The following is a 15,209-nucleotide window of genomic DNA, read 5'->3' on the forward strand; positions in this document are numbered from 1 at the left end:
GATCATTTACACATCTCGATCACCATAACAACTAACAGGCTATTAGGAGTGTTGATTGCCAGCAACAATTAATTAGGTTAATCAAGCACATGAGACATTTTATATAAGATTCAACAGATTGAAGAGTGATTTGGGAGGTTTCTTGCCTACAGTTGTTGTTTAACAAAGCAGAATCCAGTCACTGATTTAGGCCGAATAGAAGTGGCCTCTGTGCAGAACCATCTTTTTGAACTAATACAAATAAAATATACCAACATATAAATCATATGAACAGTATTTAACGTTTTTAGTTTACCTTAGTGCTCTAGTCATATAGTTCTATTTTGTTTTCATTAACCTAGATAGGCAGTTTTACCAAGTGTGGTGTAGCCTAATGCAGTGGTTCTCAAACCTCTTCTCGGTGATCCATAGGGTTCCATGTTTTTGACATATTCAAAGCTAGCACACCTTATTCAACTGCTCATCAAGCCCTTTAGGTACATCCGATGAGATAGTTCAGGGCTACAACAAAGTTGTGAAATGTCTGGGGGTACCCGAGGAGAGTTTTGAGAACCACTGGCCAAATGCATAATACACTACATGACCAAAAGTATGTGGAGACCTGCTCGTCGAACATCTCATTCCAAAATCATGGGCATTAAAATGGAGTTAGTCCCCCCTTTGCTCCTATAAAAGCCTCCACTCTTCTGGGAAGGCTTTCCACTAGATATTGAAACATTGCTGAAGGGACTTGCTTCCATTCAGCCACAAGAGCATTAGTGAGGTCGGGGCACTCATGTTGGGTGATTAGGCCTGGCTCACATTCCAATTCATTCCAAAGCTGTTTGATTGGGTTGATGCCAGGGCTCTGTGCAGGCCAGTCAAGTTCTTCCACACCAATCTCGTCAAACCATTTCTGTATGGACCTTGCTTTTGGCATGGGGGCATTGTCATGCTGAAACAGGAAAGAGCCTTCTCGAAACTGTTGCCACAAAGTTGGAAGCACGTTATTATCTAAAATGTCATTGTATGCTGTAGAGTTAAGATTTCACAGTCGGCGTCGGCGTTCCAATTCATCCCAAAGGTGTTCGATGGTGGTTGAGGTCAGGGCTCTGTGCAGGCCAGTCAGGTTCTTCCACACCAATCTCGTCAAACCATTTCTGTATGGACCTTGCTTTTGGCATGGGGGCATTGTCATCCTGAAACAGGAAAGGGCCTTCCGCAAACTGTTGCCACAAAGTTGGTAGCACAGAATCGTATAGAAATCAATGTATGATGTAGCATTAGATTTCCATTCACTGGAACTAAGGGGCCTAGCCCGAACCATGGAAAACAGCCCTAACCATTAGTCCTCCTCCACCAAACTTTACAGTCAGCACTATGCATTCGGGCAGGTAGCGTTCTCCTGGCATCCGCCAAACCCAGATTCTTCTATCAAACTGCCAGATGGTGAAGCGTGACTCATCACTCCAACGAACGCGTTACCACTGTTCAAGAGTCTAATGGCGGCAAGCTTTACACCCCTCCAGCCGACGCTTGGCATTGCGTATGGTGATCTTAGGCATGTGTGCGGCTGCTCGGCCATGGAAACCTCTTTCATGAAGCTCCCAACGAACAGTTCTTGTGCTGACGTTGCTTCCAAAGGCAGTCTGGAGTGTTGCAACCGAAGGTCTGGAGTGTTGCAACCGAAGACAGACTAATTTTTACGCACTACGCGCTTGTGTGGCCTACCACTTCGCGACTGAGCCATTGTTGCTCCTAGACGTTTCCACTTCCCAATAACAGCACTTACAGTTGACCGGGGCAGCTGTAGCAGGGCAGAAATTTGATGAACTGACTTGTTCGAAAGGTGGCATCCTATGACGATGCCACGTTGAAAGTCACTGAGCTCTACAGCATGGGCCATTCTACAGCCAATTTTCTATGGAGATTGCATGGCTGTGTGCTCAATTTTATACACCTGTCAGCAACGGGTGTAGCTGAAATAGCCAAATCCACTAATTTGAAAGTGTGTCCACATACTTTTGGCGATGCAGTTATAGGCCAGGGATCATCAACTAGATTCAGCAGCGGGCCAATTTTTTCGGGGGGCCGGAACAAAATTACAAATCATTTGACTGCAAATTGACTGCAAGAATCCCAACCAGATATAATATTTTACTAAAACATAATAATTTCAAACCTTGCTTACACTTGTATATGATCACGTGTCTCTCTATTACGCGTGGGAATACTTGGGAACAGATATCTCAAATAAAAATCATTTGGAGTTGATCTCCAGGTGTTTTTACAGTATTTTATGTCCAACAATAAAAAGTACAAATAAAAAATATTTTGTTCTTTTTTTTTGCTCAGAATATATGTGAGGCCAAATAAAACCACCTGCGGGCTCCACTACAGCCCCACTGATGTTAATGGGGGCCTGTTCGGCCCGCCTTTTCCTGTAGTCCACGATCAGCTCCTTTGTCTTACTCACATTGAGGGAGAGGTTGTTGTCCTGGCACCACACTGCCAGTTCTCTGACATCCTCCCTATAGGCTGTCTCATCGTTGTCGGTAATCAGGCCTACCACTGTTGTGTCGTCAGCATACTTAATGAGTCGTGTTTGGCCACGCAGACATGGGTGAGGAGGGGACTAAGTACACACCCGTGAGGGGCCTCAGTGTTGAGGATCAGCTTGGTAGGAGTGTTGTTGCCTACCCTTACCACCTGGGGGCGGCCCGTCAGGAAGTCCAGGATCCAGTTGCAGAGGGAGGTGTTTAGTCCCAGGGTCCTTAGCTTAGTGATGAGCTTCGTGGGCACTATGGTGTTGAACGCTGAGCTGTAGTCAATTAACAGAATTCTCACATAGGTGTTCCTTTTGTCCAGGTGGGAAAGGGCAGTGTGGAGTGCGATTGAGATTGCGTCATCAGTGGATCTGGGCAGCTCGCGTCTGGGTTTCCCTTTGTGTCCGTAATAGTTTTCAAGCCCTGCCACGTCCAACGAGCATCAGAGCCACTGTAGTAGGATTCAATCTTAATCCTGTATTGTTTGCTTGTTTGATGGTTCATCTGAGGGCATAGCAGGATTTTTTATAGGTGTCCGGATTAGTGTCCCGCTCCTTGAAAGCGGCAGTTCTAGCCTTTAGCTCGATGCGGATGTTACCTTGTTGGCTTCTGGTTGGGATATATACGTACGGTCACGGTGGGGACGACGTCGTCAATGCACTTATTGATGAAGCCAGTGACTGAGGTGGTATACTCCTCAATGCCATTGGATGAATCTCGGGACATATTCCAGTCTGTGCTAGCAAAACAGTCCTGTAGCGTAGTATCCGCATCATCTGACCACTCCCGTATTGAGCAAGTCACTGGTACATCCTGCTTTAGTTTTTGCTTGTAAGCAGGAATCAGGAAGATAGCATTGTGGTCAGATTTGCCAAATGGAGGGCAGGGGAGAACTTTGTATGCATCTCTGTGTGTGGAGTAAAGGTGGTCTAGAGTTTTTTTACCTCTGGTTGCACATGTGACATGCTGGTAAAAATTTGGTAAAACTTATTTAAGTTTGCCTGCATTAAAGTCCCCGGCCACTAGGAGCGCCGCTTCTGAGTGAGCATTTTCTTGTTTGCTTATGGCATTATAGAGTTGGTTGAGTGTGGTCTTAGTGCCAGCATCGGTTTGTGGTGGTAAATGGATGGCTACAAGTAATATAGATGAGAAGTCTCTTGGTAGATAGTGTGGTCTACAGCTTATCATAAGGTACTCTACCTCAGTCGAGAAATACTTTGATACTTCTTTAATATTAGACATCGCGCACCAGCTGTTATTGACAAAAAGACACACCCCCATCCCTCGTCTTACCAGACATAGCTTGTCTGTTCTGCCGGTGCATTGAAAATCACTCCAGCTCTATATTATCCATGTTGTCGTTCTGCCACGACTCGGTGAAACGTAAGATATTACAGTTCTTAATGTCCCATTGGTAGGATAATCGTAATAGTAGGTCATCAATTTTATTTTCCAATGATTGCATGTTAGCAAGTAGAATTGATGGCAGTGGGCGCTTACTCGCTCGCCTACGGATTCTCAAAAGGCAGCCTGATCTGCGTCCTCTTTTCCTCTGTCTTTTCTTCACGCAAATGACGGGGATCTGGGCCTGTTCCCGGGAGAGCAGTATATCTTTATCATCAGACTCATTAAAGGAAAAAAGACGAGCGACCCAGGGATGTGTGTGCTTTGGGGACCTTAAACAGAATGTGACTGACAGAAAGGGTGTTGTATGTGGAGAATGAGGGCTGCAGTAGATATCTCAGATAGGGGGGAGTGAGGCCTAAGAGGGTTTTATAAATTAACATCAACCAGTTTGTCTTGCGAAGGGTATACAGAGATGACCAGTTTACAGAGGAGTATAGAGTGCAGTGATGTGTCCTATATAGATTTGGTGGCAAATCTGATGGCCGGATGGTAAAGAACATCTAGCCGCTCAAGGGCACCCTTACCTGCCGATCTATAAATTATGTCTCCGTAATCTAGCATGGGTAGGATGGTCATCTGAATCAGGGTTAGTTTTGCAGCTGGGGTGAAAGAGGAGTGATTATGATAAAGGAAACCAAGTCTAGATTTAACTTTAGCCTGCAGCTTTGATATGTGCTGAGAGAAGAACACTGCACTGTTTAGCCATACTCCCAAGTACTTGTATGAGGTGACTACCTCAAGCTCTAAACCCTCAGAAGTAGTAATCACACCTGTGGGGAGAGGGGCATTCATCTTACCAAACCACATGACCTTTGTTTTGGAGGTGTTCAGAACAAGATTAAGGGTAGAGAAAGCTTGTTGGACACTAAGAAAGCTTTGTTGTAGAGCGTTTAACACAAAATCCGGGGAGGGGCCAGCTGAGTATAAGACTGTATCATCTGCATATAAATGAATGAGAGAGCTTCCTACAGCCTGAGCTATATTGTTGATGTAAATTGAGAAGAGCGTGGGGCCTAGGATCGAGCCTTGGGGTACTCCCTTGGTGACAGGCAGTGGCTGAGACAGCAGATATTCTGACTTTATACACTGCACTCTTTGAGAGAGGTATTTAGCAAACCAGGACAAAGACGACACCAATACTCCTTAGCCGGCCCACAAGAATGGAATGGTCTTACCGTATCAAAAGCTTTGACCAAGTCAATAAAAATAGCAGCACAACATTGCTTAGAATCAAGTGCAATGGTGACGTCATTGAGGACCTTTAAGGTTGCAGTGACACATCCATAACCTGAGCGGAAACCAGATTGCATACCAGAGAGAATAATATAGACGTCAAGAAAGCCAGTCAGTTGATTATTCACAAGTTTTTCCATCACTTTTGATAAACAGGGCAAAATAGAAATAGGCCTATAACAGTTAGGATCAACTTAATCTCCCCCTTTAAGTAAAGGACAAACCGCGGCTGCCTTCCAAGCAATGGGACCCGCCCCAGAAAGGAGAGACAGGTTAAAAAGCTCGGAGATAGGCTTGGCAATGATAGGGGCAGCAACATTAAAGAAGAAAGGGTCTAAACCATCTGACCCAGATGTTTTTTTGGGGGATCAAGTTTCAGAAGATCCTTTAGCACCTCAGACTCGGTGACTGCCTGCAGGGAGAAACTTTGTAGCAGGGCAGGGGGAAAAGAGGGAGACGCGTCGGTGCTAGTCGCATTAGAAGGGGTGTTTGATGAGGAAATATTGGACAGGCAAAGAGGCATGGCTGAGTCAAATAGGAATCCTGACTTATTGAAGTGGTGATTAAAGAGCTCAGCTATGTGCTTCTTGTCAGTAACAACCACATCATCAACATTAAGGGACATGGGCAGCTGTGAGGAGGAGGGTTTATTCTCCAGGTCATTAACCATTTTCCAGGACTTCTTCAGGTTAGACCCACAGAGAGAGAACTACTCCAGTTATTAACATACTGTATATTTAGCTTTTATATTTAACATGTATTTAGGCCTAGGTTTACATGTATTAGGCCTAGGCCATAGCCTAAACTTATGTGATGGGCTTATCTTGAGTAGCTTTAAAACATTTATCAAGTGTTGCCCAAATGACCTCTTAAGGATCAGACCCCTTTTTCAATTTTTGCCTAAAATGAAATTCCCAAATCTAACTGCCTGTAGCTCAGGACCTGAGGCAAGGATATGCATATTCTTGATACCATTTGAAAGGAAACTCTTTGAAGTTTGTAGAAATGTGAAACTAATGTAGGAGAATATGACACTTTAGATCTGGTAAAAGATAATACAAACAAAGAAACATGCATTTTAAAATGTTTTTGTTCCATCATCTTTGAATTGCAAGAGAAAGGCCATACATTGAGATAAGACTTTAGGTGTAATTTAGATATTGTCCACAAGATGGCAGCAGTGTGTGTGCAAAGTTTCAGATGGATCAAGTGAAGAATTACATCACTACACAATATTTTGTGTGGCGCCAGTGACAGCAGTGGGGTCAAACTGTAGAACCCAGTTCCCACATTTGAATTTAAAAATTGATTTTATCAAACAAAACTATGCTACATTTTATCTGGGACCCTCAGGATGACAAATCAGAGCAATATTACTGAACGTAAGTACATTACCTTCAGAGGTGAATGTATCAAACCAGTTGCTGTGATAAGTGTTTTGTTGTTGTGCACTATCCTCAAACAATAGCATGGTGTTTTTATGCTGTAATAGCCACTATAAATTGGACACTGCAGTTAGATTAACAAGAATTTAAGCTTTCTGCGCGAATAAGACATGTCTATGTCCCAGAAAGTTCTAGTCACATTCCCGCACATTGAGCAACAACTATCCCGGTTTAGGGACACCGATCCCGTAGAGGTTGATTTCTATGTAGTATTTTTCTCATGTTTAATCTAAGTATAGTTTTAAATATCTGTCTATATATACGTATATATACAGATCCAGTCAAACATTTGGACACACCTACTCATTCAAGGGTTTTTCTTTGCTCATTTGAGTTGTTCTTGCCATAATATGGACTTGGTCTTTTACCAAATAGGGCTATCTTCTGTATACCACCCCTACCTTGTCACAACACAACTGATTGGCTCAAACGCATTAAGAAGGAAAGAAATTCCACAAATTAATGTTTAACAAGGCACACCTCTTAATTGATATGCATTCCAGGTGACTACCTCATGAAACTGGATGAGAGAATGCCAAGAATGTGCAACGCTGTAATCAAGACAAAGGGTGGCAACTTTGAAGAATCTCAAATATAAAATATATTTTGAATTGTTTAACACTTTTTTGGTTACTACATGATTCCATATGTGTTTTTTCATAGTTTTGATGTCTTCACTATTATTCTACAATGTATAAAATAGTAAAAATAAAGAAAAACCCTTCAATGAGTAGGTGTGTCCAAACTTTTGACTGGTACTGTATACACAGTGCCTTCAGAACGTATTCACACCACCTTACTTTTTCCACATTTTGTTGTGTTACAACCTGAATTTAAAATGGATTCCATTTAGATTTTTTTGTCACTGGCCCCATAATGTCAAAGATGTTTACAGATTAATAAAAAAAGGAAAAGCTGAAATGTCTTGCATCAATAAATATTCAACCACTTTGTTATGGCAAGCCTAAATAAGTTCAGGAGTAAACATTTGCTTAACAACTCACATAATAAGTTGCATAATAGGGTTTAACATATATGTTATTTAGCAGACGCTTTTCTCCAAAGCAATTTACAATCATGCATGCATGCATTTTACATATTGGTGGTCCCGGGAATCAAACCTACATTCCTGGCATTGCAAGCGCCATGCTCTACCAACTGAGCCATACATGACCACATGATGGTTTAATGACTACCTCCTCTCTCTATCACACACATACAATTATTTGTAAGGTCCCTCAGTCGAGCAGTGAATTTCAAACACAGATTCAACCACAAAGACCAAGGAGGGTTTCCAGTGCCTCGCAAAGAAGGGCACCTATTGGTAGATGGGTAAAAAAATAAAAAGCAGAAATTGAATATTCCTTTGAGCATGGTGAAGTTATTAATTACACTTTGGATGGTGTATCAATACACCCAGTCAATAGAAAGATACTCAGTTGCCGAAGAGGAAGGAAACCGCTCAGGAATTTCATCAGAAGGCCAACGTTGACTTTAAAATAGTTACAGAGTTGAATGGCTGTGATAGGAGAAAACTGAAGATGGATCAACGACGTTACAGTTACTCCACAATACTAACCTAATTGACAGAGTGAAAATAAGCAAGCTTGTACAGAAAACAAATATTCCAAAACAGGAACTAAAGTAAAACTGCAAAAAATGTGGCAAAGCAATTTACTTTTTGTCCTGAATACAAAGTGGTATGTTTGGGGAAAATCCAATACAACACATTACTGAGTACCACTCTCCATATTTTCAAGCACCCGTATCATGTTATGGGTTTGCTTGAAGACAGTGAATGTTCCTGAGTGGCAGAGTTACAGTTTTGACTTAAATCTACTTGAAAATCTATGACAAGACCTGAAAATGGTTGTCAAGCAATGATCAACAACCAATTTGACAGAGCGTGAAGAATTTTAAAAGAATAATGTGCAAATGTTGCACAATCCAGGTGTGGAAAGCTCTTAGAGATTTACCCAGAAAGACTCACTGCTGTAATCACTGCCAAAGGTGCTTCTACAAATGATTGACTCAGGGGTGTGAATACTTATGTAAACAAGATATTTATGTATTTCATTTTCAATTAATTTGCTACAATTTCTAAAAACATGTTTTCCCTTTGTCATTATGGGGTATTGTGTGTAGATGATTGAGAGATTTTTTTTTACAAAAAGTGGAATAAGTTAAGGGGTATACTGTATATATGTTGTATAGGTGAATCACAGCCCTTTTGAATGTTTACCAATTATGTGTGCCCTGTTAAATCTATTTATTTCTGATCATGATAGGTCTTTGTTTTAATTTGCCTAAATAATGGTAAGCAGGACTCGAGGGATTAACAAAGTATCAGCCTAATATAAACAAAGAGAATCAATCACTGTGTTGCTCAAGCATTATAACAACATGTTAAGGCCAATGTTTTATAAACTAATGTCTAAAAGAGAAATACCATCACACCATATTTTAGGAGAACCCACAAAATAAAATTGCCCATTACCAGAGAAACCACCAAGGCATTTTTAGAAGTGAAATCTGTAGGCTATTTTAAGAACTACAGATGACCTGTGATTCAACTGTAACTGACATAAGATATTTGTAGCTAGTTTATATTGTTTGTAATTCATGTGGGTAAGTTGCAGTATATATATCATGTCATGTTTCCCCTAATTTAACATTAGGCTACTCATTTCAGGTGGTATTTAAATGTATATTTCACCTACATTTCATAATTTGTGAGTCTTTGGGAGTAATGATGATCTATAGGCCATGGTGGACTATAACAATATGGGTCCGTCAGTTCTGCCCGTCTAGCAATATTTAGTGTGCCAAAATCAACTTGGTTTCTCAGCAACATAGGAAGTTGAGGATGTGTATTCCAGTTGCTACAAACCACAGACACAGTTCTTTGTTTGCCTCTGGGCAGTCTGTGAACAGGAATGTTACCAATGTTGCCAATTGACATCAGCAGTTATTGAAAAAGAAAATGGCACCTCACTATAATATACATTGATATGGCTATAGTTAAAATAACATGCCTCCATGCTTTCAAGAAACATTTGCACAACTTCCTCTGGGATTGGTTTGATGTCACTTGAGAGGGAAATTCTTGCATGAGATCATGCTATAAGGCCTCCCCCCTCTGACATAGCCTAAGGTCAATGATCTGCTACTCTGCTGCTCAAAGTCTAGCCTGCATTCACATCGCTTCCCATATCAGATTCAATCAATGTCCTGGGAATTGTAGAACATACTTAACACACAGTAATTGACAAGAGCTTTGTTTTGTTTCACTTTGTAACCATTGTCCAGTTAATTACATTATATTGTCAATTAAATGTAGTTAGTTATTGTGTTACTAATGTTAATAGTGTTATTTATCCTCAATACACAATGCAGTGGAGGGGGTTTGATTTAATTCTAGACTGAGAAGTAGCGGGGATGGTGACCAAAGATGTCTGTCGGACTAAAAGCCTGGTCTGGCAGAGAGCCACGAGTTATTGGATGGAACATTATGTTCTTGTTAATTATAACAGTGACATAGCACAGGTGGAAATGACTAGGCTGACCAAACCCACAGGGATGTAACCAACACTGTGTACTGTGTGGGGACAGAGTTTTCTTACAAGAATATATAACGCAATAACCTATTGCGTTAGGTTCAGATTAACTTGCTTATTTGATACTTCACGTGTGGCATTTTTACATCCTCAGTCATGACTCATTGCTTAACCCATTTGAAGTTGTCATCACTTTTGTGATTACTAAAAGTAGCTAGGACAGACTGCTACTCAATATAATTGGTTTACATTGTATCACTAAGCTACATGTTATTCTGTAATTAGTGCATTTAGGTTTCTGAAAATGACAAGTATGGTGTCATGTATTAGCTATGACTATGAATCATAATCCTCTGGCACTATTCCTATTACCCCATCCATCACAGTCAATGTCACTTAATATGTTGGAAAGTAAGTTAATCAGCATGGTCATATTCTGTTGCTCTACTAGAAAAAATCATAAGGACTTACATTTCGAATAAGTAATTTGTGTCTATTTCACAATAAGCTGTGATCGTGTGTTGACTGGACTAGGTAAGATGCATAGACAATCAGGAAAGCCTAATTCTGTAATTTGTTTGTTTTATATCCCTCGGCTAAAAGGAGAAGCCAATGGATAGTCAGTCCAATGAAGTAAGTTCTTTATTGGTCCTGTCCGGGTTCTGTTTTAGCTATGCAATGCCTACTGCTGGTTTGGTTACCCAGTTGGAATGAAACCACGCCTATACACAAATGTTGACATTGCACATTGCTCACCAGAATTCATTCCAAAAAAGAACTGTGATGCTCAGATAGTTTTGGGGGGTTTTGGTTGAAAAAAGTTTTTCCCAACACAGCAGAAATGTATTTTTGAGTATGTGAAATTGTGAATCTATATATATTTATACAACAGTTATTACAGTGAGCTCATTTAACTTTAGTTGTCCATTCAACGTACACTACATTACCAAAAGTATGTGGACACCTGCTCATTGAACATCTCACTACAAAATAATGGGCATTAATGTGGAGTTGATCCCCCCCGTTGCTGCTATAACAGCCTCCACTCTTCTGGGAAGGCTTTCCACTACATGTAGAAACATTGCTGAAGGGGCTTGCTTCCATTCAGCCATAAGAGCATTAGTGAGGTCGGGCACTGATGTTGGGTGATTAGGCCTGGCTCACATTCCAATTCATTCCAAAGCTGTTTGATTGGGTTGATGCCAAGGCTCTGTGCAGGCCAGTCAAGTTCTTCCACACCAATCTCAACAAGCCATTTCTTTATGGACCTTGCTTTGTGCACAGGGGCATTGTCATGCTGAAACAGGAAAGGGCCTTCTCGAAACTGTTGCCACAAAGTTGGAAGCACGTTATTATCTAAAATGTCATTGTATGCTGTAGAGTTAAGATTTCCCTTCACTTAACTAAGGGGACTAGCCCGGACCATGAAAAGAGCCCCAGATCATTATTCTTCAACCACCAAACTTTACAGTTCGCACTATGCATTGGTGCAGGTAGTGTTCTTGTCACGATCGTCTTGATGAGGAAGAGTGGACCAAGGCGCAGCGTGATACAAATACATCTTCTTTTATTAGAGAAGACGAAACACGAAACGAACACTTTTACAAAACTAAACAAAAACAACAAACGACCGTGAAGCTACAAAACGAAAGTGCACACAAAAGCTACTAACGTTTAGACATAGACAATTACCCCACAACAGCCTAATGCCTATGGCTGCCTTAATATGGCTCCCAATCAGAGACAATGAAAGACAGCTGTCTCTGATTGAGAACCACTCAGGCAACCATAGACATACCTAGACACCTACACTGAACACAACCCCATAAACTCTACAAAACCCCCTATACAATACAACCACCCAAGACGAGACAAATACACACAAACATCCCCCCTGTCACACCCTGACCTAACTAAAATAATACAGAAAACAAAGATAACTAAGGCCAGGGCGTGACAGTTCTCCTGGCATCCGCCAAACCCAGATTAGTCCATCGGACTGCCAGATGGCAGATGAAGAGTGATACATCACTCCAGAGAACACGTTTCCACTGCTCCAGAATCCAATGGCGAAGAGCTTTACACCACTCCAGCCGACGCTTGGCATTTCGCATGGTGATCTTAGGCAGTTTGGAACTCAGTAGTGAGTTTTGCAATTGAGAACAGACCATTTTTACCCGCTACGCGCTTCTGCACTCGGTGGTCCCATTCTGTGAGCTTGTTTGGCCTACCACTTGGCAGCTGAGCCGTTGTTGCTCCTAGCCATTTCCACTTCACAACAACAGCACTTACAGTTGAATAGGGCAGCTCTAGAGGGCAGAAATTTGACAAACTGACTTGTTGGAAAGGTGGCATCCTATGACGGTGCCACGTTGAAAGTCACTGAGATCTTCAGTAAGGCCATTCTACTGCCAATGTTTACTGTCTACTGCCATTTTAAGGAATTCTTGTTATTATGGTATTCTTGCTGGACTATTCCTTTGTTATCGTCAGCAACAGCAGATGTTTAGAAAATAATATAGCCTACGTATTCTTCTCCAGAATTCAATGCCAATATTATAAGAAAGTGTGTGTTTGTGCGTGTGTGTGTGTGTGTGTGTGTGTGTGTGTGTGTGTGTGTGTGGTGTGTGTGTGTGTGTGTGTGTGTGTGTGTGTTGTGTGGTGTGTGTGTGTGTGTGTGTGTGTGTGTGTGTGTGTGTGTGTGTGTGTGGTGTGTGTGTGTGTGTGTGTGTGAGAGTGTGAGAGTACAGTAACTGTAAGCATGAAAGGAGGGTTTCATGCAAGGATACCAAGTCATCAGGAAGTGAAACAGAACAGAATGTGCTGTACTAATCTGATTGAAAAACACTGTGCCCTGAGTGGTCGGAAGAAAAAAAGATGTTTTATTTCAGCAGGCTAAAAGAGAATACTGTGTCACAGGGGAAGAAGAGAAACAACAATAACAAAACAAAAAAGTTTAACCACAGACACAGTGTGTTGGCCCATAGGTGAGAGAAAAGCTGCCTAGTACACTCAAACATGCACACAGAATGAAAATAAAGCTGAGCAACATCATGCTCTTTGTTTGTTGAAGAGCCATCTGTGATACAGAACCTCATCAGTTTAATTTCCTGTCCTAATCCTTTTTAGCTGTGTACTTTTGGCCTACAAAGGTCAGAGGGGGTGATAGCTGAGGAACATGGAAGTCGCCCTGCTGAACCGTACTGCACTCTAATTCATACATTCCGTTAGATATTGTGTCAGGGCTTAGAACTGTAGGCCAGAGTCAATGTCTAAGCCCTGTTTTTTGAATGAATAGGTCAAGGCCAAGCACAGTGTGGTATAAATAGGGTAGATGGAAGGAGCTGGCTGTAGGAGGAGGATGAGTGAAAATAAGGGATATATGTTCATTGCATTTGGAAAGTATTCAGACCCCTTTTCCACATTTTGTTACATTACAGAATTACTCTAAAATAGATTAAAAAAAGATGTATCCTCAATCTACACACAATACCCCATGACAAAGAAAAAACATCTTACCTTATTTAGTACATAAGAATTCAGACCCTTTGTATGAGACTCGAAATTCAGCTCAGGTGCATCCTGTTTCCATAGATCATCCTTGAGATGTTTATACAACTTTATTGGAGTCCACTTGTGGTAAATTCAATTGATTGGACATGATTTGGAAAGGCACACACCTGCCTATATAAGGTCCCACAGTTGACAGTGCACGTCAGAGCAAAAACCAAGCCATGAGGTCGAAGGAATTGTCCGTAGAGCTCCGAGACAGGATTGTGTCGAGGCTCTTATCTGGGGAAGGGTAGCAAAACATTCCTGCAGCATTGAAGGTCCCCAATAACACAGTGGCCTCCATCATTCTTAAATGGAAGAGGTTTAGAACCACCAAGACTCTCCCTAGAGCTGGCCTGCCAGGCCAAACTGAGCAATCGGGGAAGCAGGGCCTTGGTCAGGGAGATGACCAAGAACCCGATGGTGACTCTAAAAGAGCTTCAGACTTCCTCTGTGGAGATGGGAGAACCTTCCAGAAGGACAACTGTCTCTGCTGCACTCCACCAATCAGGCCTTTATGGTAGAGTGGCCAGACGGAAGCCACTCCTCAGTAAAAGGCACATGACAGCCTGCTTGGAGTTTGCCAAAAGGCACCTAAAGGACTATCAGACCATGAAAAACAAGATGCTCTGATCTGATGAAACCAAGACTGAACTCTTTGGCCTGAATGCCAAGAGTCACATCTGGAGGAAACCTGGCACCATCCCTAAGGTGAAGCATGGTGGTGGCAGCATCATGCTGTGGGGATGTTTTTCAGTGGCAGGGACTGGGAGATTCATTAGGATGGAGCCAAATGTATTTATTTTTTTAAATAATTTAACCTTTATTTAGGGAAAGTACAGAGAGATCCTTGATGAAAACCTGCTCCAGAGCACTCAGGACTTCAGACTGGGGGCAAAGGTTAACCTTCCAACAGGACAATGACCCTGAGCACGCAGCCAAGACAATGCAGGAGTGGCTTCCGGACAAGTCTCTGAATGTCCTTGAGTGGCCCAGCCAGAGCCCAGACTAGAAACCGATCCAACATCTCTGGAGAGACCTGAAAATAGCTATGCAGCAACGTTCCCCATCCAACCTGACAGAGCTTGAGAGGATCTGCAGAGAAGAATGTGAGAAAGTCTCCAAATACATGTGTGCCATGCTTGTAGCGTCATACCCAAGAAGACTCGAGGATGTAATCACTGGCAAAGGTGCTTCAACAAAGTACTGGGTAAAAGGTCTGTGTAACGGCAGCCTTCCTCCTCTTCGTTTGAAGAGGAGGTGTAGCAGGGATCGGACAAAGACGCAGCGTAGTTTGTGCTCAACATGATTTAATCAAGACGAATAACGTGAACACTTACAAAATACAAAAATAACAAACGTGGCAAACCGAAACAGTCCTCTCTGGTGAAACGAACACAAAGACAGGAAACAACCACCCACAAACCCCAACACAAAACAAGCCACCTAAATATGATTCCCAATCAGAGACAACACAAAACACCTGCCTC

The sequence above is a fragment of the Salvelinus sp. IW2-2015 genome, linkage group LG1 (genome assembly GCF_002910315.2).
Source record: "Salvelinus sp. IW2-2015 linkage group LG1, ASM291031v2, whole genome shotgun sequence".
Classification (NCBI taxonomy): Eukaryota; Metazoa; Chordata; class Actinopteri; order Salmoniformes; family Salmonidae; genus Salvelinus; species Salvelinus sp. IW2-2015.